The sequence below is a fragment of the Vicugna pacos genome, chromosome X, assembly GCF_048564905.1.
Source record: "Vicugna pacos chromosome X, VicPac4, whole genome shotgun sequence".
Lineage (NCBI taxonomy): Eukaryota > Metazoa > Chordata > Mammalia > Artiodactyla > Camelidae > Vicugna > Vicugna pacos.
Window position 1 is genome coordinate 59,577,162 of NC_133023.1, and position 25,684 is coordinate 59,602,845.

Below are 25,684 nucleotides of genomic sequence, written 5' to 3' on the forward strand. Positions count from 1 at the left end.
ACATTTACAATTACTGCCTAGAAAAGACTCTGGTCAGGCAATCTTATATTGAAGAGATATTAAAAAATCTCTGCTTCTGTCATTTGCAACAATGTGGATGGACCTAGAAAGTATTATGCCTAGTGAAATTAGTCAGAGAAAGACAAATACTCTATGTTACCAATTATATGGGGAATGTAAAAAAATAAAACAAACAAATGGATATAACAAAACGAGACTGACCCACAGACATAGAAAACGAACTTATGGTTACTGAGGGGGAAAGGGGCAGTGGAGGGATAAATTGGGAGTTCAGGACTTGCAGGTATTAACTATTATGTATAAAATAGATAAGCAACAAGGACCTACTGTATAGCAGAGGGAACTATATTCAATACCTTGTAGTAACCTGTAATGAAAAAGAATATTAAAACAAATACATATATATTTTAATCTATATTTAATACATATATCTGAATCACTATGCTGTACACCAGAAATTAACACAACATTGTAAACAGACTATACTTCAATTAGAAAAAAATAAACTAGTGGTCGTCAGTGGGGAGAGGCAAGGAGGAGGGGCAAGATAGGGGAATGGAATTAAGAGATACAAACTACTGGGCATAAAATAGATAAGCAACAGGATATACTGTACAGCACAAGGAAATATAACCATTATTTGGTAATAACTGTAAATGGATTATAATCTCTAAAAATATTGAATCACAGAAAACAAATATGTTTCTTGAGTTTGAACTAGAGATAGCAGGGGTGAGTATAAAGAGTGATCCAAAATTTCTTGTGTATACCTGTGCTACAGATAGGTTGAGATCAGTGAACAGAGACTCTTGCACCATGCTTGAGTTTGTGCTTTTTCCACCTACTTTAGTTTTGTAAACCAAATGGGAATTCACTATTCATCATTGAATCCCAAGGGAATAGGCCTCTTATTCCCAGGATTATTTTTTCTTCAGTGGAGAGAAACTGAATTTGTTTTTGGAGAAGTCTTTCTCAATTCAAATTCAATTTGAGCTAGAGAAAGCCCCAAGCACTCCCCAAGCAAGCCCTCTTTTGTGCACTGGAGCTGGATATGGTCTGGATTCTAGACTTAAGGACTGGCAATCTTTGACTTGTTTTACCAGCCATAACATTTGGGCTGATTTACTAGTGGTCTCTATTCTCTGTGCCTTCTGGTGAAGACTTACCTCAACAGTGTCTCCACTTTCCCATTCAACAAAATTGATTATATTTTCCTTTGCCACTGGCTTGTAAGAATGGACCATTACAAAGCTCTTTCATCTTCTTCTTATCAGAAAAATGGTGACAGGTTATCAACACTTGATATAATTATAACAAATAGGCAACAATATTTTGGAGTTAGCAAAGATAAGTACTCTTTGCTCAGATTTATTGTGTCTGAGGCCCTATATATGCATTGCCTCACTTTTTTCCTCACACTAGCCCTATGAGTTACTAGTTTTGCTCCCCTTTTATAGATAAAGAAACTGAGTCTCTGAGAAAGTAAGTAACATATCCAAGGTTATATAGCTTATTAGTGGTGAAGCTGGTATTCAAACCTAGGTGTGTCTGATTCCAGCATTTAAGCTCTTACATAAAACCATTCAGTCTCCAGATTGGAAAAATTGACAAAACTTGGTGTTTGTCTACAGAAACTGTATTTGATTAGTGGGTTAGATAACAGAAATAAGAGCCTCATGAGTCTGTCAAGAGACATAGTAGAGGTAGTAGAAAGGGCACAGTCTTAAAAATCCAAGAGAACTTCATTTGAATCCCAGCTCTGCCAGTTACTAATTATGTAACCTTAAGTAAGTCATTTAACCTCTCTGGGCCTGATTTTTTTATTTGTAAATTGGAAATAAGAATACTAACCTTATAAGGTTGCAATAAATATCAAATAAGATAATGAATGTTAAGTGCTTGGAAAATAGACATTGAACTTGTGGGAACTGCTAGAATTATATTTGTTGATGTTATAATTGTTATTTTTAAAGTTTTATCTACTTCCACATTTTATTGTTTTGGGTCTTATACCCCTGTGTAGTGTTAACTCTGCATGGAAGTGGCCTTCATAGAAGTTTTATAGAATACTGAATATGTTTTTCTACTCTAAGCAAGTGTTCATTTGCATATAGAAATTTAAGGAATTTTCAACAGTTTCAAGAAATATTGTTTCTGCTATGTGTATGGCATTGTGAGTGATACAAAGAGGTGTATAATCTAGAAAAAGATAATAGCCATTGAAAAATTTATGTTATCCCCTTTCATCCTGTTCATTCACTAAACAGACATTTAATGTCTGTTGCTCATTTAATGAGCAACTATAGTATTCAAGGCACTGCTAGTTTAAGCTGTGGCTGAGGTAGAAAATAAATCAATCTTATATATGAAAACTTGGCCTCTGTTTTCATGCAACTCTCTATTCTAGGTTGAAAGTGAAAAGTGCCTTAAGAAAGGTCAATACATAGGGCAATGAGAAATCAGTAAAGGAGATTCTTGCTGGTACCAAGTGAATGAGTGAATAAAGGAAGTATCATTTCAGTTGAATCTTCGTGATTTGTAGATAAGAGAGGGAAGGGTGATTTTTATCCTATTCTTTTAAACTCTGGTATAATTTTTTTCTATTTTGAAGCACAGTATAGTATAATAATTTCAAGTGCAGACTCTGGAGCCTGAGAGTCCAAGTTCATATCCTAGTTCAGCCACTTACTTATCTGTTCTGTGACTTGATTTCCTCATTTGACAAATGGGATAACAACAGAACCATCCTCATGGGGTTTTTGTAGGATTAAATGAGATAAAAACATACAAAACACTTAATAACAGTGGCTGGCACATATTAAATGCACAATAAATGTGAGCTGCTACTATTGTTATTACTAGGTCTTTGATACCAATACAGCTAACATGTTTAATCTTTCAGCACCCTACAAGTGAGCTATTCATGAATTGCTATACCTTAAGGAAGAATAGGGAAATTGTAACAGGAGTGGTACAAAGATGAGTGACTAGACAGAAGAAGCACTTTGTTGTTCCCTCAATAAAGGCATAGTGAGGCATTGGCAAAAGATCCACCTGTGGAGCTTGTCTTGTGTTCTTATTTGAAACTCAATTTAATTCCATGCTTGACACACAGTGTGTGCTCAATAAATTCTTTCTGAAAGATTTCATGAAAAAAATAAATTTTAAGTCCTATTTTACCATTTCCTATTGAAGAGGAAGGTATTTAATATTATCCAACCTGCTCTGATCAGATCTGTGCATCTCAAAAGTGATTCTTTTGGTCTGCAGAAAATAATTAACGATTATTCCACATTCTTCAGTAATCATACATTAGTAAACATTTGAACAGAGCCTGAAAAATTATAAAATGAAAACTGTTTAATTTTATCTCTCTGCTTTTTCATCTATAATGAGATGTGCAAGGAACAGAACATCTAAATTTGACTCCGGTTTCTCTTTTCTACACTGATTCAAGTGAAGCATTGAAATCATACCAGAATATCAGACTTTATGGGCAAATGCAGGGAAATGTGATTATCATTGACTATAAACTCCTTAAGGTAGAATTCAGTCTGGATTATTTCACTCTCCCCAGCACCTTGAACTGGTTCTTTCTCCTTGAAGGCACTGATGACTAACTGCTGAATGAAATAAAAAATAATTAACTTGTAGTGCTTCACAGGAACAAGTCTCAACCCTGGTTGGTGTAGGGTTAAGGGAAGTGAAAATGGGGGACAGTGTAAAGGAAGAAAAGGAACCCAGAAGGAACAGTTGAGAGTGTTGACATGAAACTTGGCTGACTTTTTCAATCTAGCAGAGGACTTGTCCTGGATAGAGTAATTGCACTGGTGATGCATGTCAGCATCTGAGCAGTAGAGCGCACAGCAGTGAAGCAAAAGATCCAATGACATATATATTTTACAAACAAAACCAAACTTTTAGGTCTAATTTAAAACCCATTAGATTTTCTAACATCCTTTTACAGCAAGTTAACTATGAATCTGATGTAGTTCTCTGCTTGGTTCTGTTTTCAATATAGTCCTGCAGTGATTACCCTTGTTATAACACTTCAACATTTTTTCTTCTCATTTCCTCTCATCTTAAGACATTTTAATTCTAAGCAGGATTTAAGACTCCAATTTTCATGTGTCACAACAAACACTGAAAATTCTTTTCTTTCTGGCTTATGGAAAATTTTTGACTTGGACAACACTAATGTCTTCCAGCTGTAGTGACTATTCATATGCTAAACTAAGGACATTGATACAAATGAGGCTAAGGTATCCTTTCTGCAAAACTGCAAACCTGGATTTTGGGGAACAAGCAAATGACTACACAGTTAACCTAGATTTTCTTTTCTGTTTTCCACATGTACATTCATATTTTATTTTGCTAGGAAAGAGATAAAGGGCAGAATAATGCAGAAAACATTCCCCTATAACACTTGCAATCTGGTAATACACATTGCCATTACTTCCCTCTCTTTTATAGCTATGGTTTTATTTCCCTTTTTGGGTTTTGGGGCAGCTGTAGGTGAGACTTTGTCCCTCCTGCTGTAAAGAAAATTGACCTAGCATATGTCTGAATCTCTGTTAACATACCTCATTAGCTACATATTATTTCATTCTTTGCCAAAACTTTATGCATATGCAAAGATTGATGTTAATGGCTGAGCTGTAATGCACTGGATTCTAACTCTTCACTTTTTTCCAGGGTAGGACCTTGGCCAACTTGTAAAAGAGCACAGTTGGAGCTTAGTTCAGCCTTCATTTTGAGGTCCACAATGATCTCATACTCTCCTCATTCTCTTGTTTCACTATCAAGATGGACTTTTTGTAAAGAATTTAATATGTGAATGTGACCAAGATGTAACTAATGAGAAAATCTTGCTGGGTTGTCTATTCTAGGAGGGATTTACAGTTTCTCAAAGGTTCAAGCTTTAAGCCAAAAGAATGATTTGCTAATGATACAATTTCTTTGAGAAGGTCCCCCTGCCCCCACCCCTTGGTCATTGGCAGTATGCTTAATCTGTATACACAAAAGACTGTTTCCAGCTGGTGAGTTCTCTACTCTTTACATTTGTGTCCAACGTTCTTTCTGATTTTTAGTCCCAATTTGTTAGTCTTTTTTGACTTTTTCAATGTACCCATTCCAGAAAGTGTAAGAGAGATGAGCATGGAGGAGAAACACTGCAGTAAGACTGCCTACACTGGAATCTTGGTTCCACCATTTACTTAGTATGTGACTTTGGACAAATTTAGAATCTCTCTATCAGAGTTTATTCATCTGTAAAATAAAAATAATAATAATCCCTAATTCACAGGTTTGTTCCAAGGATAAAATGTGAAAATATATAAAAATTGTTTATAACAGTGTTTGGCAAATAATATGCATTACGTTAGTGATAGGAATTATTTCCATTATGTTACAACCTTACATTTTCAGTTGTTAATGAGGTACTAGAGGAAGGTAAGGATGAAGAAGAGCAACACTGTAGTTCAGAAGTCCTTTAGAAAAAACTGTAAGTACTACATCAGGTTCTGTTCTCCTACTACCCAACACCAGTCACATTTCTATTTATTCTATCCTTTTTCTCTTCAGAAATTTCAAGCTCCTCATCTATTTTCTTGCCTTTTTGTCCTGAATTCCAACAACTTTTTACCAACCAAATTTTTCTATCTTGACTTATCTAATATTGTTATTATTCACTAATCTCTAGGATAGTAGAACACCATTGGGACCTTTATGCCTTACCGGCTATTACTGGGAGTCCTTGGATCAGCCTCTTATAGTATTTGTGCATAAAATATGAGAGTAGTTGTCTGATTTCTGTCATGAATTATCAACTGGCTTAGGCAATTGAATCAGATTTATGTATTATATCACTGTTTTATTAGAAATGATACCAGTCTTCTAATTAATTCTGGGCAGGGATTTTTTTAGAAAGGTGATAATATAGATGGTGAGTGGATTCTTTTATCCCAATAGAATGGTCTTGAGGCTGATTATAAGACTCACTGATCTATCAGAGCCCTTTTCCTTGTGAAGGGTTTTAATAAGTCTTATATGAATCTCATTATGTTCAGATATTTTTGATATTTTCATGAGGAGCAACTGCTTTTCATTTCATTGAAGACGTGAGGTCACTGGGGTGAGGTAATTAGGGTTGCAGATGGAAACTGGGGTACTTCTAACCATAAAGCTCCCTAGTAAAATAACTCTGTGTGTGTGTGTGTGTACTTTCTTTGACACTGGAATTCCCAGCAAATATCAAAAAGTGTTATATAGCAGAATTCAACTGCTTATAGTTCTAGTAGTACATCTAGGGGTTGGGGGTTCATACCCCAAGGACTGCTGGTGTGTAATTTGTAACACAGGTGTTTGGAAATGCTAGCAAAATTCCTTAACTCTGATGGAATAATCTATGAAGTGATAGGGTTAATATCTCACTCCATTTCTATGTCAATGGACAGAATTTCTACTTAAATAAGGGATAATTTCTTTGTAGGCAAAAATGGAATTATCACTAAAAGCTAGAAACCAGCAGCTGGAAAATCTGTACATGGAAATACAAATGACTGTGGGCAGCAGAAATTAGTTACTTTGGCAGATACTAGACATGTCCCATACACATTCAAGTCATATTTAATATGAAACACCAGCTTAACTAAGCAAAGCCATATGTTCATTATAAAAGACAACAAAAGTTAAACATTTTGAAGGTTAGGACAGTTGTTTGTAATCAAGAATAGACATCAGACTTTTCCTGCATCCAAACAACAGTTGAATGAAAAGACATGTGATATATATAGAAAAGATTAATGTAGAAAGTCAAGAAACTCAGGCACTTTGTATTTAAAAAATTTTTATTGATGCATAGTTGATTTACAATGTTGCGTTAGTTTCAGATGTACAGCAAAGTGATTCAATTATACATATATATTCTTTTTCAGATTCTTTTCCATTATAGGTTATGACAAGATATTGAATATAATTCCCTGTGCTATACTGTAGATCCTTGTTGTTTATCCATTTTATAAATAGTTGTGTGTATATGTTAACCTTAAACTCCTAATTTATCCCTCCCCGACTTCCCTTTTGGTGACCATAGTTCGTTTTCTACATCTGTGAGTCTATTTCTGGTTTGTAAATAAGTTCATTTATACCATTTTTTTAGATTCCACATACATGATATCATATGATACTTGTCTTTGTCTGACTTACTTCCCCTAATATGGTAAACTCTAGGTTCATCCATGTTGCTGCAAATGGCATTATGTCATTCTTTTTTATGGCTGAGTAGAATTCTATTTTATATATCTATATCTAAATCTATATCTATATCTATATCTATAATCTATATCTAAGATAGATAGATAGATAGATAGATAGATAGATAGATAGATATAGATATATCTATCTCACATCTTTTTCATCCATCAATGGACATTTAGGTTGCTTCCATGTCTTGGCTCTTGTAAATATTGCTACTATTAATATTGAGGTGTGTGTATCTTTTCACATTAGAATTTTCTCTGGATATAAGACCAGAAGTGGGATTGTTGAATAGTATGGTAACTCTATTTTTAGTTTTTTAAAGAATTTCCATACTGTTCTCCATAGTGGCTGCACCAATTTACATTCCCACCAACAGTGTAGGAAGGTTCCTTTTGCCAGCATTTGTTCTCTTTACTTTTTGATAATACACATTCTCACAGGTGCAAGATAGTATTTCGTTGTGGTTTCAATTTGTATTTCCCTGAAGATTAGTGATGTTGAGGATCTTTTCACATGTCTGTTGGCCATCTGTATGTCTTCTTTGGAAAAATGTCTATTCTGATACCCTGTCCATTTTTAAAATTGTGATGTTTGTTTTCCTGCTTCTGAGTTGTATGAGTTCTTTATATATTTTGGAGTTTAACCCCTTATCAGATATATGATTTACAAATATTTTCTCCCATTCCACAGATTGCCTTTTCATTTTGTTGATGGTTTCCTTTTCTGTGTAGAAGATTTTCAGTTTGATATAGTCTCATTAGTTTATTTTTTCTTTTGCTGCTTTTGCTTTTGGTGTCAAATTTAAAAAATCATCACCAAGACAGAGATCAAGGAGCTAACTGCTTATGTTTTCTTCTAGGAGTTGTACAGTTACAGGTTGTACAGTTAAGTCTTTAATCTATTTTTAGTTATTTTTTGTGTATGGTGTGGTCTAATTTTATTCTTTTGCATGTGGCACTCCAGTTTTCCCAATGCCATTTACTGAAAAGACTGTCATTTCCCAATTGTATATTCTTGGATTTTTTTTATCATAAATTAATTGGAAACATATGTGTAGAATTATTTCTGGACTGTCTGTTTGGTTCCATTGATATGTTTCTATTTTTATACAAATCTCATACTATTTTGATAACTATAGTTTGAAACCTGAGAGTGTGATGCCTCTAGCTTTGTTCTTCTTTCTTAAGATTGCTATAGGTATTTGGATTTTTTGGGGTTTTTTTTGTGGTTCTACACAAACTTTAGTATTGTTTGTTCTATTTCTGTGAAAAAATGCTAATGTAATTTGGATGAGTGTTGCACTAAATCTGTAGACTGATCTGCAGATTGAATTGTAGATTTGTGAAGTATGGGCAGTATAAAAATATTAATTCTCTCAATCTATGTGGATATAATATCTTTCTATATATTTGTTTCTTCTTCAATTTTTTAATCAATAGTTTATAGTCTTCAATGTACAGGTCTTTTACTTCTTTGTTTAAATTTGTTCCTAGGTATTTTTAATGCAATTATAAACAAGGTTCATTTTTAATTTTTCCTTCAGGTAGTTCATTATTAGTGTATAAAAATGCAATAGATTTCTATATATTTTGTATCCTACAACTTTACTGAATTCATTTATTAATTCAAACAGTTTTTGGTGAAGTTTTTAGGGTTTCCTACATATAATGTCATGTCATCTGCAAATAGTGACAATTTTACTTCTTCCTTTTCAATTTGGATTCCTTTTATTTCTTTTTATTGCCTAATTACTCTGGCTAGGACTTTCAATACTATGTTGAATAGAACTGGCAAGAGTAGGAATCTTTGTCTTGCTCCTGATCTTAGGAAATGCTTTGATCTTTTCACTGTTGAGTATGACATTAGCTCTGGACTCATCATATACAGATTTTATTATGTTGAGCTGCATTCCCTCTACACTGACTTTCTTCAGAGTTTTTTTTTAACATTTTTATTGATTCATAATCATTTTACAGTGTTGTGTCAAATTCCAGTGTTCAGCCCAATTTTTCAGTCATACATGGACATATACACACTCATTGTCACATTTTTTCTCTGTGATTTATCATAACATTTTGTGTATATTTCCCTGTGCTATACAGTGTAATCTTGTTTATCTGTTCTACAATTTTGAAATCCCAGTCTATCCCTTCCCACCCTCTACCCCGCCCCCCCAGTAACCACAAGTCTGTATTCTCTGTCCATGAGTCTATTTCTGTCCTGTATTTATGCTTTGTTTTTGTTTGTTTGTTTGTTTTTGTTTTTTAGATTCCACATATGAGCGATCTCATATGGTATTTTTCTTTCTCTTTCTGGCTTACTTCACTTAGAATGACATTCCCTAGGAGCATCCATGTTGCTGCAAATGGCATTATGTTGTCGGTTTTTATGGCTGAGTAGTATTCCATTGTATAAATATACCACTTCTTCTTTATCCAGTCACCTGTCGATGGACATTTAGGCTGTTTCCATGTTTTGGTTATTGTAAATAGTGCTGCTATGAACATTGGGGTGCAGGTGTCATCCTGAAGTAGATTTCCTTCTGGGTACAAGCCCAGGAGTGGGATTCCTGGGTCATATGGTAAGTCTATTCCTAGTCTTTTGAGGAATCTCCACACTGTTTTCCATAGTGGCTGCACCAAACTTCATTCCCACCAGCAGTGTAGGAGGGTTCCCCTTTCTCCACAGCCTCTCCAGCATTTGTCATTTTTGGATTTTTGAATGACGGCCATTCTGACTGGTGTGAGGTGATACCTCATTGTAGTTTTGATTTGCATTTCTCTGATAATTAGTGATATTGAACATTTTTTCATGTGTTTTTTGATCATTTGCATGTCTTCCTTGGAGAATTGCTTGTTTAGGTCTTCTGCCCATTTTTGTATTGGGTTGTTTATTTTTTTCTTATTGAGTCATATGAGCTGCTTATATATTTTGGAGATCAAGCCTTTGTCAGTTTCACTTGCAAAAATTTTCTCCCATTCCGTAGGTTTTCTTCTTGTTTTATTTCTGGTTTCCTTTGCTCTGCAGAAGCTTGTAAGTTTCATTAGGTCCCATTTGTTTACAGAGTTTTTTTTTTTTAACACGAATGTTGAATTTTGTCAAATGCATTTTTTGTATCTATTGAAATGATCATTTGAGTTTTATCTTTCATTTTGTTATTGTGGTATATCATGATGATGGATTTGCAGATGTTGAACCATCCTTGCACGTCTGAAATAAATTCCACTTGATCATGGTGTATGCCTCTTTTAATGTATTGTTAAATTCAGTTTGCTAATATTTTGTTGAGGAGTTTTGCATCTATGTTCATCAAGGATATTGGCCTGTAATTTTCTTGTGGAATTCTTATCTAATTTTGTAATTAAGCTAATTCTGGCCTCATAAAATGAGTTTGGAAGTGTTCCTTCCTCATCTGTTTGGAAGAGTTTGAGAACAATTGGTGTTAATTCTTAAGTGTTTGATAGAATTCACCAATGATGCTGTCTTGTCCTGGAATTTTGTATGTTAGGAGGTTTTTGATTACTGATTCAACCTTCCTACTAGTAATCAATCTGTTTAGATATTCTCTTTCTTCATGATTCAGTCTAAGAAGGTTGTATTATTCTAGGAATTTATTCATTTCTTTCAACTTGAGAGCAGAAAGAAGGGGACAGAGAAAAGAATCAGTGAAGCAGAAGATATAATGAGAGAAATCACCCAAGCTGAACAACAGAGAAAAGAAACACTAGAAAAAAAAGAAAACTTAACAGAGCTCACAGGGATGTGTGGTATAATAACAAGAATATCCAAAATTTTAGAATCATACAACCTTTCAAGACTAAATCACAAAGAAGTAAAATATCTGAATATACCAATCACTTGGAAAGAGATTGAAACAATAATCAACAAGCTCTCAAAAAACAAAAATTCAGGACCAGATAGCTTCATAGATGAATTCTACCAAACATTCAAAGAAGATTGAAAACTTATCCTTCTCAAACTCTTCCAAAAAATTGAAGGGAAGAAACAAACCCTAACTCATTCAACAAGCCCCACATTACCCTCATACTAAAACAAGACAACACAAAAAAGAAAATTGCAGACCAATATTTCTGATGAAAGTAGATTTAAAAATCCTCAATAAAATATTAGTAGACCAAATTTAAAAATACATCGAATGAATCATAAACCATGATCAAGTAAAGTTTATCTAGGAATGTAAATAATTTGACATCTGCAAATCAATCAATGTGATACACCATGGTAACAAATGATAAAAATCATATGATAATTTCAATAAATGCAGAAAAAGCTTTTGACAGAACAATCATTTATAAATAAAAATGTGTATAGAAGGATCATCCTTCAACATAATAAAGGTCACATGTGTCAAAACTACTGCTAACATTATATTCAATGGTAAAAAACTGAAAGCTATCCCTTTATAATCAAGAACAAGACGAAGATTCCCACTCTTGTCACTACTATTCAACATAGTATTTGAAGTCCTGGAAGAGAAATTACCCAAGAAAAAGAAATAAAGACATCCAAATTGGAAAGAAGAAGTAAAATCGTCAATATTTAAGTTCTCCTTTGATTTCTTCTTGTTCAGTAGCATGTCATTTAATCTCCAAAATTTTTTTAATTTTTCAGTATTCTTCTTGTAATTCATTTCTAGTTTCCAAAATTGTCATTTAATTAAGACTTTTGAAACTTGTAACATAAAAGGCCATGTGTAAAAATATTAATAAATCTGTAAAATTACCAAACCATCAAAATACTACCTACTATTATAAAACTATCTCCATAAAGTAGAATAAAAAAATGGAAAACAAAAACATCAAATTAGAGATTTACTTTTAGTATTTCCCCTAAGCCTCAATTATTAAAAATCAAAAGTACTTCCCAGAAGATGGAAAGATTTTACTTGTTTTCTAGTCCTCCTGTAACTAAAATTTCAGGGAATAGTATATGTAATAAACATAAGGAAACTCTGAAAGGTAGAGGGACAAGTCTGACAAGTGTGAGAGTACAGGACTTCAGGAACAACATGGTAATGAGTTCCCACATTTTCTTTTGGCCTCTTATATCCCAGATGTACCCTGGAATCCCAATAAATATAGATAAAAGAATGCCCTGACAAAAACCTGCTCTCTCTAGACAAAAGACCAGTGAAGGGTACTTTATCCAGCAAGGCTACCCTTTAGAATAGAAGGAGAGATAAAGAATTTCACAGACAAGCAAAAACTAGAAGAGTTTAGCAACACTAAACCCATACTAAAAGAAATATTGAAAGGTCTACTCTAAATAGAAAAGAAGCAGGATGCTACAGAAACGAGAAACTCATAACTGGAAAGGTGGTAACTAACATGAATTACAAATAGAATAAAGATGAAATTGCAAAAGAACACATCTAAATCATTAAGAGTGGGAGAGGGAAGCAAGACAATATACAGTAGTTCTCTTTCTTTTTTAAATTTTTTATTCTTAGTAGGATGGGTTTGAGCTTATATTACTATCTGTTTAATACAAACAGTTATAGTAATGGGTTAATAGATTTACAAAAAAGGTTAACCACAAGCCAAAAACTTACAAGGGGGGCACAAAAACTAAATATAATCCCAGATAATACAAAGGAAAATTACCAAGCCACAAAAGGAAGAAGAAAAGAACAAAGAGGAAATACCAAATCAATGCAAAACTAGGTTCAAAATGGCAATAAACACAATCTATCATTAGTTAGTTAATAGACTAAATGCTCTAATCAAAAGACATAGAGTGGCAGCCTGGATAATAAAGCAAGAACCTTCAATATGCTGCATACAAGAGACCCACTTTAGGGAGAAGGACACATATAGATTGAAAGTGAAAAGATGGAAAAGGATATTCCATGCAAATGGAAAAGCCAAAAAAGCAGGAGTAGCAGTACTGATTTCAGACAAAATAGACTTGAAAACAAAGGCCATAAAGAAAGATAAAGAAGGACATTTTATAATGATTAAAGGACTAATACAAGATAGGGATATTACACTCATTAATATATGTGCATCCAATATAGGAGCACCTAAGTATATAAAATACTTGCTGACAGAGATAAAGGGTGATATTGATGGGAATACAATCATTGTCATAGATTTTAACACTGCATTAACATCACAAGACAGATCTTCCAGAAAGAAAATAAATAAGGCAAAAGAGAAATTAAATGATACAATAGAAAAATTAGACTTGGTGGTTATTTTCAGAGAATTACATCCCCCAAAAATAGGATATACATTCTTTTCAAGTGCACATGAAACATTTTCTAGGGTTGATCATGTACTTGGGCACAAGATACCTCAACAATTTTAAGAAGATAGAAATGATTTCAAGCATCATTACTGACCACAATGCCATGAAACTAGAAATCAACAACAGAAAAACAATAGAGAACAATAGGAAAGCATGGAGATTAAACAATATGATATTAAAAAATCAATGGGTCAATGAGGAAATCAAAGCTGAAACTAAAAAATACCTTGAGACAAATGAAAATGAAAACACAACCACACAAAATTTATGGGACATAGCAAAGGCAGTGCTAAGAGGGAAGTTTACAGCAATACAGGCCTTCCTCAAAAAAGAAGAACAATCTCAAATAAACTGACCCACCAGGTAAAAGAATTGGAAAAAGAAGAGCAACAGCCCCCAAAAGTCAGCAGAAGGAAGGAAATAACAAAGATTAGGGAGGAAATAAATAAAATAGAAATTAAAAAAACCCAGAAAAATCAATCAGAACAAACGCTGTTTTTTTTGAAAGTGTAAATAAAATCGACAAACCTCTGGCCAAACTCACAAAGAAGGAAAAAGAGAGAGCAGAAATTGGCAAAATTAGAAAGGAAAATGGAGAAATTACAACAAATAATATAGAAATATAGAATATCATATGAGAATAGTATGAAAAACTATATGGAGCCAAAATGGATAACCTAGAGGAGATGGACAAGTTTCTGGAAACATGCAGTCCACCAAGACTGAATCAAGGAGAAACTGACCACTTCAACAAATCGATCACTAGAAATGAAATCGTACTAGCAATTAAAATCCTCCCTACAAATAAAAGTCCAGGACCGGACGGCTTCACCAGGGAATTCTACCAAACATACAAAGAAGAACTCATACCAGTCCTTCTCAAACTCTTCCAGACGATTGAAAAGGAGGGAATACTCCCAAACTCATACTATGAAGCCACCATCACCCTGATACCAAAACCAGGCAAAGACACTATCAAGAAAAGAAAATTACAGACCAATATCCCTGATGAACATAGATGCAAAAATCCTCAAGAAAATATTAGCAAATAGAATCCAACAGCACATGAAAAAGATTATACATCATGACCAAGTGGGGTTCATCCCAGGGACACAAGGGTGGCTCAACATACATAAATAAATCAATGTAATACACCACATCACATGATCATCTCAATAGATGCAGAAAAAGCATCTGATAAAAATTGACACCCATTTATGATAAAAACTCTCACCAAAGTGGGTATAGAGGGAACATATCTCAACATAATAAAAGCTATATATGACAAAACTACAGCCAGCACTGTACTCAATGATGAAAAACTCAAAACCTTCCCACTAAAATCTGGGACAAGACAAGAATTCCCACTATCACCACTCCTATTCAACATAGTCTTGGAAGTCCTAGCCACAGCAGTCAGGCAAGAGAGAGAAATAAAAGGGATCCAAATTGGAAAAGAAGAGCTAAAAGTGTCACTATATGCTGATGACATGATACTATATATAGCAAACCCTAAAAGGTCCACACAAAAACTACTAGAAATAATCAAAGAATTCAGCAAGGTAGCAGGTTATAAGATTAATGTACAAAAATCAGTTGCATTTCTTTACACTAATGATGAATCAATAGGAAAAGAATGTAAAGAAACAATCCCCTATAAAATAGCACCCAAAGTAAAAAAATACCTAGGAATAAATCTATCCAAAGAGGTGAAAGCCTTAAACATGAAAAACCATAAACCATTGATGAAGGAAATTAAAGAAAACTTTAAAAAATGGAAAGATATCCCATGCTCTTGGATTAGAAGAATCAATATTGTTAAAATGATCATACTGCCAAAAGCAATCTACAGATTTAATGCAATCCCTATCAAATTACCCAGGACATATTTCACAGAACTAGAACAAATCATAATAAAATTTATATGGAACCACAAAAGACTTAGAATTGCCAAAGTTTTACTGAAGAAAAAGAAAGAGCCTGGAGGAATAAATCTCTCAGACTTCAGACAATAGTATTGAGCTACAGTCATCAAGACAGCATGGTATTGGTACAGAAACAGACACATATACCAATGGAACAGAATAGAGAGCCCAGAAATGAACCCACAAACTTTTGGTCAACTCATCTTTGACAAAGGAGGCAAGAATATACAATGGAATAAAGACAGTCTCTTCAGCAAATGGTGTTGGGAAAACTGGACAGCAGCATGTAAAGCAATGAAGCTAGAACACTCCCTTACACCATACACAAAAATCAACTCAAAATGGGTCAAAGACTTAAACCTAAGACAAGATACAATAAACCTCCTAGAAGAAAACATAGGCAAAAGATTATCTGACATACATCTCAAAAATGTTCTCCTAGGGCAGTCTACCCAAGCAATAGAAATAAAAGCAAGAATAAACAAATGGGACCTAATGAAACTTACAAGCTTCTGCACAGCAAGGGAAACCATAAGCAAAACAAAACGACAACCTACGGAATGGGAGAAAATTTTTGCAAATGATGAAACCAACAAAGGTTTGATCTGTAGAATATATAACCAGCTCATACGACTTAATAAGAATAAAACAAACAACACAAACCTCAAAAAATGGCAAAAGACCTAAACAAGCAATTCTCCAAGGAAGAAATACAAATGATCAATAGGCACATGAAAAGTGCTCAATATCACTAATTATCAGAGTAATGCAAATCAAAACTACAATGATGTATCACCTCACACCAGTCAGAATGGCCATCATTCAGAAGTCCACAAATGATAAATGCTGGAGAGGCTTGGAGAAAAGGGAACCCTCCTACACTAATAGTTGGAATGCAGTTTGGTGCAGCCACTGTGGAAAACAGTATGGCGATTCCTCAAAAGACTAGGCATAGACTTATCACATGACACATGAATCCTGCTCCTGATCATATATTCAGAAGGAATCGTACTTTAAAAGACACCTGCACCCCAATGTTCATAGCAGCAGTATTTACGATAGCCATGACGTGGAAAGAACCTAAATGTCCATCAAGAGATGACTAGATAAAGTAGTGGTGGTATAATTATACAATGGAATAGTATTCAGCCATAAAAATGACAACATAATGCCATTTACAGCAACATGGATGCTTCTGGAGAATGTCATTCTAAGTGAGTTAAGGCAGAAAGAGAAAGAAAAATATGATATGAGATCTCTCATATGTGGAATCTGAAGAATAAAGAACATAAATATCAAACAGAAACAGACTCATAGACATAGAATACAAATTTTTGGTTGCCAAGTTTGGTGGGGAAGTGACAGAGTGGGAATCAAAATTTGTAGATACTAACAGTCATATGTAGAACAGAGAAACAAGATTATATTGTATAGTACAGGGAAATATATACAAGATCTTGTGGTAGCTCACAGCAAAAAAGAATGTGACAATGAATATATGTATGTTCATGTATACCTAAAAAATTGTGCTCTATACTGGAAACTGACACAATAGTGTAGAAAGACTATAACTCATTAAAAAAATAAGATAAAGTAAAATAAAATAAGTTTTGGTATAATGTTTCCAAAAACAAAGAATTTTTACCCTAATTTGTGTCCCATCAAATTAGAATCAGAAAATCAAATAAGTGAACCTGTATGTGATATTTTGTTACACTATCAAATCAGGCTACAGGTTACCAATTAATGCAATGTCTATTATTGAGCTTATTTTGTTTTCAGAATTTGCTATTTCCATAATCCTCCACCCCATTACCCAAGGCTTTGCAGCAGTTAGATGAGCAGCAGAATGGTTGTTGCTATGGATATCAGAGAGATGGGCTGTGTACACAGCACATGCTATATAACTTTCTTTGTTCAGACAACAGGGAACAAAATGTTTCTAATCAAATCAACGATCTTTAAGATGACAGTTGTTGGAATATTTAGCTCATGTCAGTGTTATTTTTAGTGACGCTGACATTGGGTTTTAAATGTCAGAAATGTGTTTTCTAGGAGAATCTTCTATTATAAGCATTTTTTACTTTCATAGCTCCTGTCATTTATTGGATCTTGTAAATTGCATGCTTGAAGTTTAAAGAGCTCTTTTATTTAGGTATGAATTTATGCTATATGGCAATGGTTCTCAAAGTGGAGATCCTTAAAAACCAACCAACAGGAACATGGGAAACAATCTCTGGATCTCTAGGCCAGAAACAGTTTATTTTGTCTCTTGCCAGAGTGGGAAAAACTGGTAATTTATGCACCAAGAACTATAATGCTCACAAGGGTATTATGTAGTGAGAAATGGGGAAAATTAAACCTTGACTAAATGGACCTACTGAGCACAGATTAAAAACAAGCCTTATGCAAGAGAAAGAAATAAAAGGGATCCAAATTGGAAAAGAAGAGGTAAAATATGCACTATATGCAGATGACATGACTTACTCATGACTTTCAGGAACAGCAAAAAAGCAGTGACCACAAGGGGCTCAACAGGTACCTAGGCTTGGTTGTTTGCTGCCCCTGGAGGTTTTTGGGTGATACGGGTGTCCCCTGTGAATCTCACTTCTGACACCAGAACTGTTAAATATAAACTGAAGAACACTAAAATCTTCATGAGTTTATATGCATGAACATTGGTTAAAATTTGGCAGCCCCAAATTAAAAGTGATTAAGAGCACTTCACCAATAAGAGTTAGAAGGAAGGTTTTTTTTTGTTTGTTTTTGTTTTTGTTTTTTTTTGTAGGGAAGATGCAGAAGGAAAAGAAGAACATTAATTGGCTATAGCCTAAGTAGTTGCCTTTTGGGGGAAAGCCTAATTGGCTCTTTGCAATCAATTGTCGTTAAGTTTCATTTTCCTGGATTTGAAGGCATTAGCAAAGGCTTACATTTAGGTTTATTTATGCAGGCTACTAAGGGTTAGAGCCACTCTAGTCTAGTGGCCTTCTCATTTAATTACTTTAACAAAGTCTATAAGGTAGATATTACTATTTTTCTGCATATGTGGAGTATAAGGCTTAAAGATATTATGTAATTTATACAAGATTACATAGCTGAAAAGTGGTGAGACAGTGATTAGAATCCAGTCATGCCTCATTTCAAAGTATATGCTCTCAATCATCAAACTATTCTAAGACTAAGAATGGTCTCATTCATTTTTCATCCTTTGTAGTACCTAAAATTAGTAGTTTATATCTGTAGGTGTCCAATAAATGTATAAAATACCTGTAAATTTGAATTAGTCAGCAAAGTAAATCCCCAGAGAGAAGATTTCATTCTATAGAAAGCGTCATTTGGAGAAAAGATTCATAAACAAATGCAAACTAGGCTCATGAATTAACTGGTCTACAGGGCAAAATAGAATCTAATGCACTGGCTTTTCAAAAGGCTTTATTTGCATCTGATAAGAGAATAGTACTGTCTTTTTAAAATAAGTAAGTGTCTCTGTTTATGGTTGACTTCCGAGGAATATGTTGTATTTAGATGGAAGAAAAAAGTCATCACAAGGAAGCTATTCAGAAAAATAGGTTAACCTGAAGCCAAAGTTCCATGCTAATCTTAGTAACCTGTGAATGATGAAGAATATAATCTTCCTCTGATGAACAGACATTTTGCGATATCTAGTGAAATCAGCCTGGAATGTGTCAACCATAAAACAGTATTCAGTTGGAAACATCACTGTAGTTCTCCTAGTGAAGCAGGATAAACACGGCATACTCACCCCCACTCTGCTACCCAAAGATAATAACAGTAAAAATAGAAAGAAAAAAACTGAAGAAAGAGAGGGAGTGAGAGAAGGAAAGAGAAAAGAAGGAAAGAAGGGAGGAAATAAGGCAAAAAGGGAGGAAGGAAGGAAGGAAGGAAGGAAATAAAAACTACCAGATTTTCCTTAATATAGTTCATAGCATAAAGGTCAGATAAAACTCAGTGATGAGGGCAAGGCTGCTATGTATGGACGTTCAGGTTTTTCACTGCCCAAAGATGTTCCATTTAAGGAACATTTTTCACATTATGGATAAATACTGACTTATATGAGAAGGAGGAGGGGCATGTATATTCTACAACTCTCAACCAAGTTCTAGAGCAGAAGAAAGTACCATCTTATGTAAACCTACACTGGCACATACAATCACTTACACACTTGAGAGAGCACACATGCATACACTCACTGGCAAACACATGTGTGACTTGCACCTTGTCTCTGTTGAACTTCAATGTGTACCCTGAGGTTACTCTTCTCTCTTGCTCACAACTCTCAGTGTCTGATTCTAACCTCTCAGAAAGATTCCAAACCTCATCTAGTCACCTTATTTGGTGATGGGGATAGGACCTTAAAATATGAATACTTCCTACTGAATTTGTGACTTAGCATCTATCCAGAGTATGTGTGAGCTGGAAGACCTTGGAAGCACTTCCTCACTCAACCAGGGTTTCCTTCTACATAGGGCTGCCATATATGCTTATTCAGGTTGTACAATGATTTACTAATTTATTTATCTTTTTTACTTTCACTGAAGGAAGATGCTCCTTTTTCCAATTTACACAATGTTCCTAACTGAGAGGCAAAGTCAGGTACAGTGGGGAACTAAGGATGGAATGGAGCGGAAGAGGATGATCAAACAGTGCTTTATGCATATATTTTTGCTAATGGTTATCTCCTTTCTTCAGCATCATTGATCAGTAGTAACTTAATTATATGCATTTACTATGCATTATGCACTGGAGATGCAGAAAATGTTAAGGCATAAGTCCTGTCCTTAATGAATTTATAGTTTGGAATTATAAAATGTAATATAATCATACCACTTAACATTTATGAGAAATTTTATATAAATCAGCAAACTTTTGGCCATGCACTACTACATCATGCAATCATCTTTTGACACTTTTACAAAATGTCAGATTTCCAAAATGATAAGTAGTAACCATGCTTGGCATATTATGTAAGTATTATGTAAGTTTGCAGAGATGACTTAGAGTTGTGGAACACAGTGGCAATTTGACAGTCATCAAAACTCATTTGTGGACCTTAGAAATGAAATAATCATGTCCTTGGAGTACTGTCTTTCAAGTTCTCTGGACTTATGGTTTGTACCCATGAATCTACATTTGTGTGCAGTATATGAAACCAATGCTGTTTCTAATTCAGTATGACTTTCTTTACTTGATTCAATGATGGTTCATACTATTAATTTCAATGAAATAACCAAGACGTGAAGGGGTTGGGACAATCCCTTTATTTCCAGACTAAATTAACCTCACATGAAGATATAAACTTATGATTTGACCTTGTAGGAAAGAGTGAGCGGAGAAAGACATCATATGTGGAGAGAAAGGAGTGCTAGAGTGGTTGATTTTCTGCATACTATCAGAGTCAAGCCTGCTGTAGTAGGGACTGGACATTTCTAGATTGTCATTATAATAGGGTCATAATCAAGTCAGGGCAAACCATAGGGAAACTTTGTGTTGGGGATATGCATCAGGTAGCAGGAGTTGAGGATAAAGGCATGAACTTCCTTTTGATGACTGCCGTGCTTTGAGGTCAGAGTTGAGGAATATGTGTTTCTGACAGAAATGTCAGGCAAAAGAATTCCAGGCAATAAACAGGACTGGGAGCCTGTGTCATAGAGGAGGAGGTTGTTGTGAAAACACACATATGCATACTCAAGAGTTTACATTTGCATTTTGATCTCTCCATAGTATGATCCCAACTTATCCTTAAGGGAACTTCATGGTTTTTTTTCTTTGGAAAGTATCATCCCCATCTCTTTCCATCCAAATCCTGTGTTTTCTTCAAGGTTCAGTTCAAGTACCTGCCATATCCTACACATGCAATCATTCACTCACCCATTCATTCAGTCAGCAAACAAATATTAAAATTTGGTTACTGAATCAACTTTTGCAGATTTCTACAGCTGGAAGCAATTTATGTCCTCTGAATCCTTTTAACAATTTGTTTGTACCTTTTAAAATGTCATTTACCATACTTGTACTATAATTTTATGACAAATAACTTATTTTTATTAAGCACCATGAAGACAGAAATAATTCTTATAATCTCTTTATGTACTTCACAATGACCTGAATGTGTCTGGTACATATTTTTGGATGATCCCCAGAGCCCTTGATGTACCCCCAGAACTCCTGTACTTCCCTTGTTCTAAATTTATTATTTCCAAAATATGCCAGGAGAGTCACTGTATCAAACACAGCCATATCTGTTGGTGAATGATTTTTCTCATGAGGCCACATTTATTAGAAAGGACCCTTTGTAAGTGTTTTGTGCTTCACACATATGACACTTTCAAAACAAATCTCCAGTTTGTTGAGCAAATGTGACCACACCAAAACGAGTAATGAGTCAAGATTTCAAATAGGTTAAGGTACTACTGTGTTAACTGGACAGTAAGAGATCAAGGATGGAACCATTTTTAAAGATGTGTCTTACTCAAAGTATCAAATCTCTTGTATCATCAAGAGAGCACTGTAGTTGCCTTTCCTATGCAATTTGGGCAATGAGGATACAGCAGTTATCAGTTTGACCTGAAGATGCCTTTGATGAAACCAAGCTACTGGCAAAAGGAACTAGCCATCTGCCAAATGACAGTTGATGAACCAGAAATCCCTTATTGTCCTATGAAAAGAGGCCCAAGCAAATTTAAGCAGAACAAGTTGATCAAAATAAGATTAGATTAAAGGGCTGGAAGTATACAGGCTGAAAAAAGTAGATTAAACTGTGGTGTTTTGATTTGGAACTATAAAAATTATTGAAAAAATGTGGCAGTGGTGGGGGGACTTCATTTTCATGGTTGCCAAATGTTTAATGAGAAATCATGGAGGTAAAAATTAGAGGAGAGAGTTTGGGCTTAGTATCAGTTAAAACTTTCATCAGTAATATCTTTTTAGATTAAAGCATGGTCTCTAAGAGTATATGACAGTATCATTTATGGCATCTCAACATGAACTGTGCAATATTTTTGAAGGCTGATCATAGAAAGTAATCCCATGTTGGCAAGAAAAGCCTCTAAATGTTTCTTAACCCTCCATTTGGTGTCTCACTCTTATGATCATGTTCATACTTTTATTTTTGTTATAACACATATTTAAAAGGCCAGCTAGGAAAATAAAAGAAGAATTTGATTTGGTAAGCTCTGAGTCATCAGTAAATGAAATGTTGCAAATGAAGCTAGATAAAATTTTGTCATGAATTTGTTGAGTCAGATAGAGAAAACTGGCATGGAATTTGTTAATAGGCAACCAGTTAATTTTAGCAATCAAAACAATAACAGAGTAGAAAACAGGAGAGAAAAAGAATAATTTTTTGATAGGGAATGCTGTTACTCATTGGAATGGTTTCCTTTAAAGACAATCCATTTTGCTTCTTACTGTTTCCATAGTGTCTCCAGAGAGTTTATTTGGGGCCCAGAGGTTCAGAGTGGGGCTTGAAAAATAGTGACATAGACAGTTTGTTTTCAACTCCACCATGCACATACCCTTTATGATTAGAAGAGTGGTGAGTAAGACTTCAGATATTACGTACTCCATCAGTTTTATCCCTTTTTTAAAAATTAAAAAAAATTGGAACAGGAGGTAATTTTTTTTTTATTTTAACAGAGGTACTGGGGAGTGATCCCAGGACCTTGTGCATGCTAACCACAAGCTCTACCACTGAGTTATACACTCACACCTCCAACTCTACCTTTTTCAAATGAAAGAGAAATTTGAATCTAAGGAGGGAAAGGATTTATCAAAGGTCATAAGTTATAATTTCTAGAAAACTAGATATTTCAACTTCTAGGCCAGTGTTCTTTCCACCACACCATGGTGTTTATAGTGTTCCTGTTCCTCCTTTCCTTTTAGAGTCTGTTGAACCCCCATGAACCCAACAACAAACTTAGATGTTCATCTTATACATTTTTTTATTTTAGATGCACATACTTAGTCTTTCTCCATCACTGTCAGAACTCTTCTCTATGCTAGAAAATAAATAATAAAGACACATTAATTTGCCTTTAGCAAGTGGTGTTGGGAAAGCTGGATAGCAGCATGTAAATCAATGAAGTTAGAACACTTCCTCACTCCATACATAAAAATAAACTCAAAATGGCTTAAAGACTTAAATGTAAGACAAGACATGATAAATCTCCTGGAAGAAAACATAGGCAAAACATTCTCTGACATAAATATTAGCAATGTTCTCCTAAGGCAATAGAAATTAGAACAAAAATAGACAAATGGGGCCTAACTAAGCTTACAAACTTTTGCACATTAAAGGAAACCATAAGCAAAACAAAAAGACAGCCTATGGAATGGGAGAAAATATTTGCAAATGATGCAACTGACAAAGGCTTAATTTCCAGAATATATAAACAGCTCATACAATGTAATGACAAAAAAAGAAACAACCCAATCCAAAAATGGGCAGAAAGCCTAAACAAACAATTCTTCAAAGAAGACACACAAATAGCCAATAGGCACGTGAAAAAATGCTCAATATCACTAATTATCAGAGAAATGCAAATCAAAACTACAATGAGGTATCACCTCATACCACTCAGAATGGCCATCATTCAAAAGTACACAACTGATACATGCTAGAGAGGCTGTGGAGTAAAGGGAACCCTCCTACATTGCTGGTGGGAATTCAGTTTGGCACAGCCATTATGGAAAACAATAATGGAGATTCCTCAGAAAAGTAAAAATAGACTTATCATATGATCCAGCAATCCCACTTCTGGGTATATATTCAGAGGGAACTCTAATTTGAAAAGACAAATGCTCCCCAATGTTCATAGCAACACTGTTTACAATATCCAAGACATGGAAGCAACCTAAACGTCCAATGACAGATGACTGGATAAAGAAGTGGTGGTATATTTATACAATGGAATACTACTCAGCCATAAAAAGAATAAAATAATGCCATTTGCAGCAACATGGATGCTCCTGGAGAATGTCATTGTAAGTGAAGTAAGCCAGAAAGAGAAAGAAAAATACCATATGATATCACTCATATGTAGAATCTAAAACAAGAAAAAAAGAAGAAAAGAGAAAAAAGGACACATGAACTCATTTACAAAAGAGAAACAAACTCTCAGACATAGTAAACAATCTTATGGTTATTGGGGGAAAAGTGTGGGAAGGGATAAATTTGGGATTTTGAGATTTGCAAATGTTAACCACTATATATAAAAATAGATTAAAAAAAACAAGTTTCTTCTGTATAGCACGGGGAACTATATTCAATATCTTGTAATAACCTTTAATGAAAAAGAATATGAAAATGAATATATGTATGTATATGCATGACTGAGACATTATGCTATACACCAGAAATTGACACATTGTAACTGACTGTACTTCAATAGAAAAAGAAGACATTATTGTTCACAGTAATTTGTATGTTACTTCTCAAGGGTAGACCTATTGTAATAGCATCCTTAACCTAAAAAGTATTATGTCATGGTAGAAAGTTCAGTCAGCAAAGCAGGCTTCTAGGAAGGTATTTTGGGCCAGGAAGGCCTTTCTAGGGATCACCAAGTCATACCATGTACATGAATACCTACTTGGCCTAAGCAGTGAGTTGCCCTTTGTTATTATATAATGGTTTCTCCTCTTTCGAGGTATTAAAATGGCCTGCTACCAACTACTGGCAGTTATTTTGTATTCACGTTTACTGTGGTCTCATAGTTAGGGCCTGAATCCTTAATCATAAATTGCTTCTTTAAAGGAAATTTCAGTGACTTACCAGCACATTGGATCTGGATAAGTCATAAGTCAGACCTATTATAGATTTCTAAATAAGAAAACCCTACCAAAAGGACACTTTACAGTTTTATTTCAGTTTTTATTTCTTCTTTTAATCATAAATTGGTCATGGTTCACTGAAGAGCAATTTGAATCACCCAGAAAAGGTTTCCAGCCTTTCTACAAACACGGCTGTCTTTTGGGGACTTTCCTTATTGCAAATATTCTTGAAAACTAACTTCTTGGCTTCTTTTTCTGTAAATGTCCCTGACCCATTAGATGAAGCTGTTCTTTCTTCCTGCAAATCTAACCTATAAACATTTTGAAATATAGTATTCTTATAATCTTAACGTATTAGAATTGTTTTGTTTTTTGTGCTGCCAAGTTAGCCTGGCAAAAACTGTGACATGCACATACAT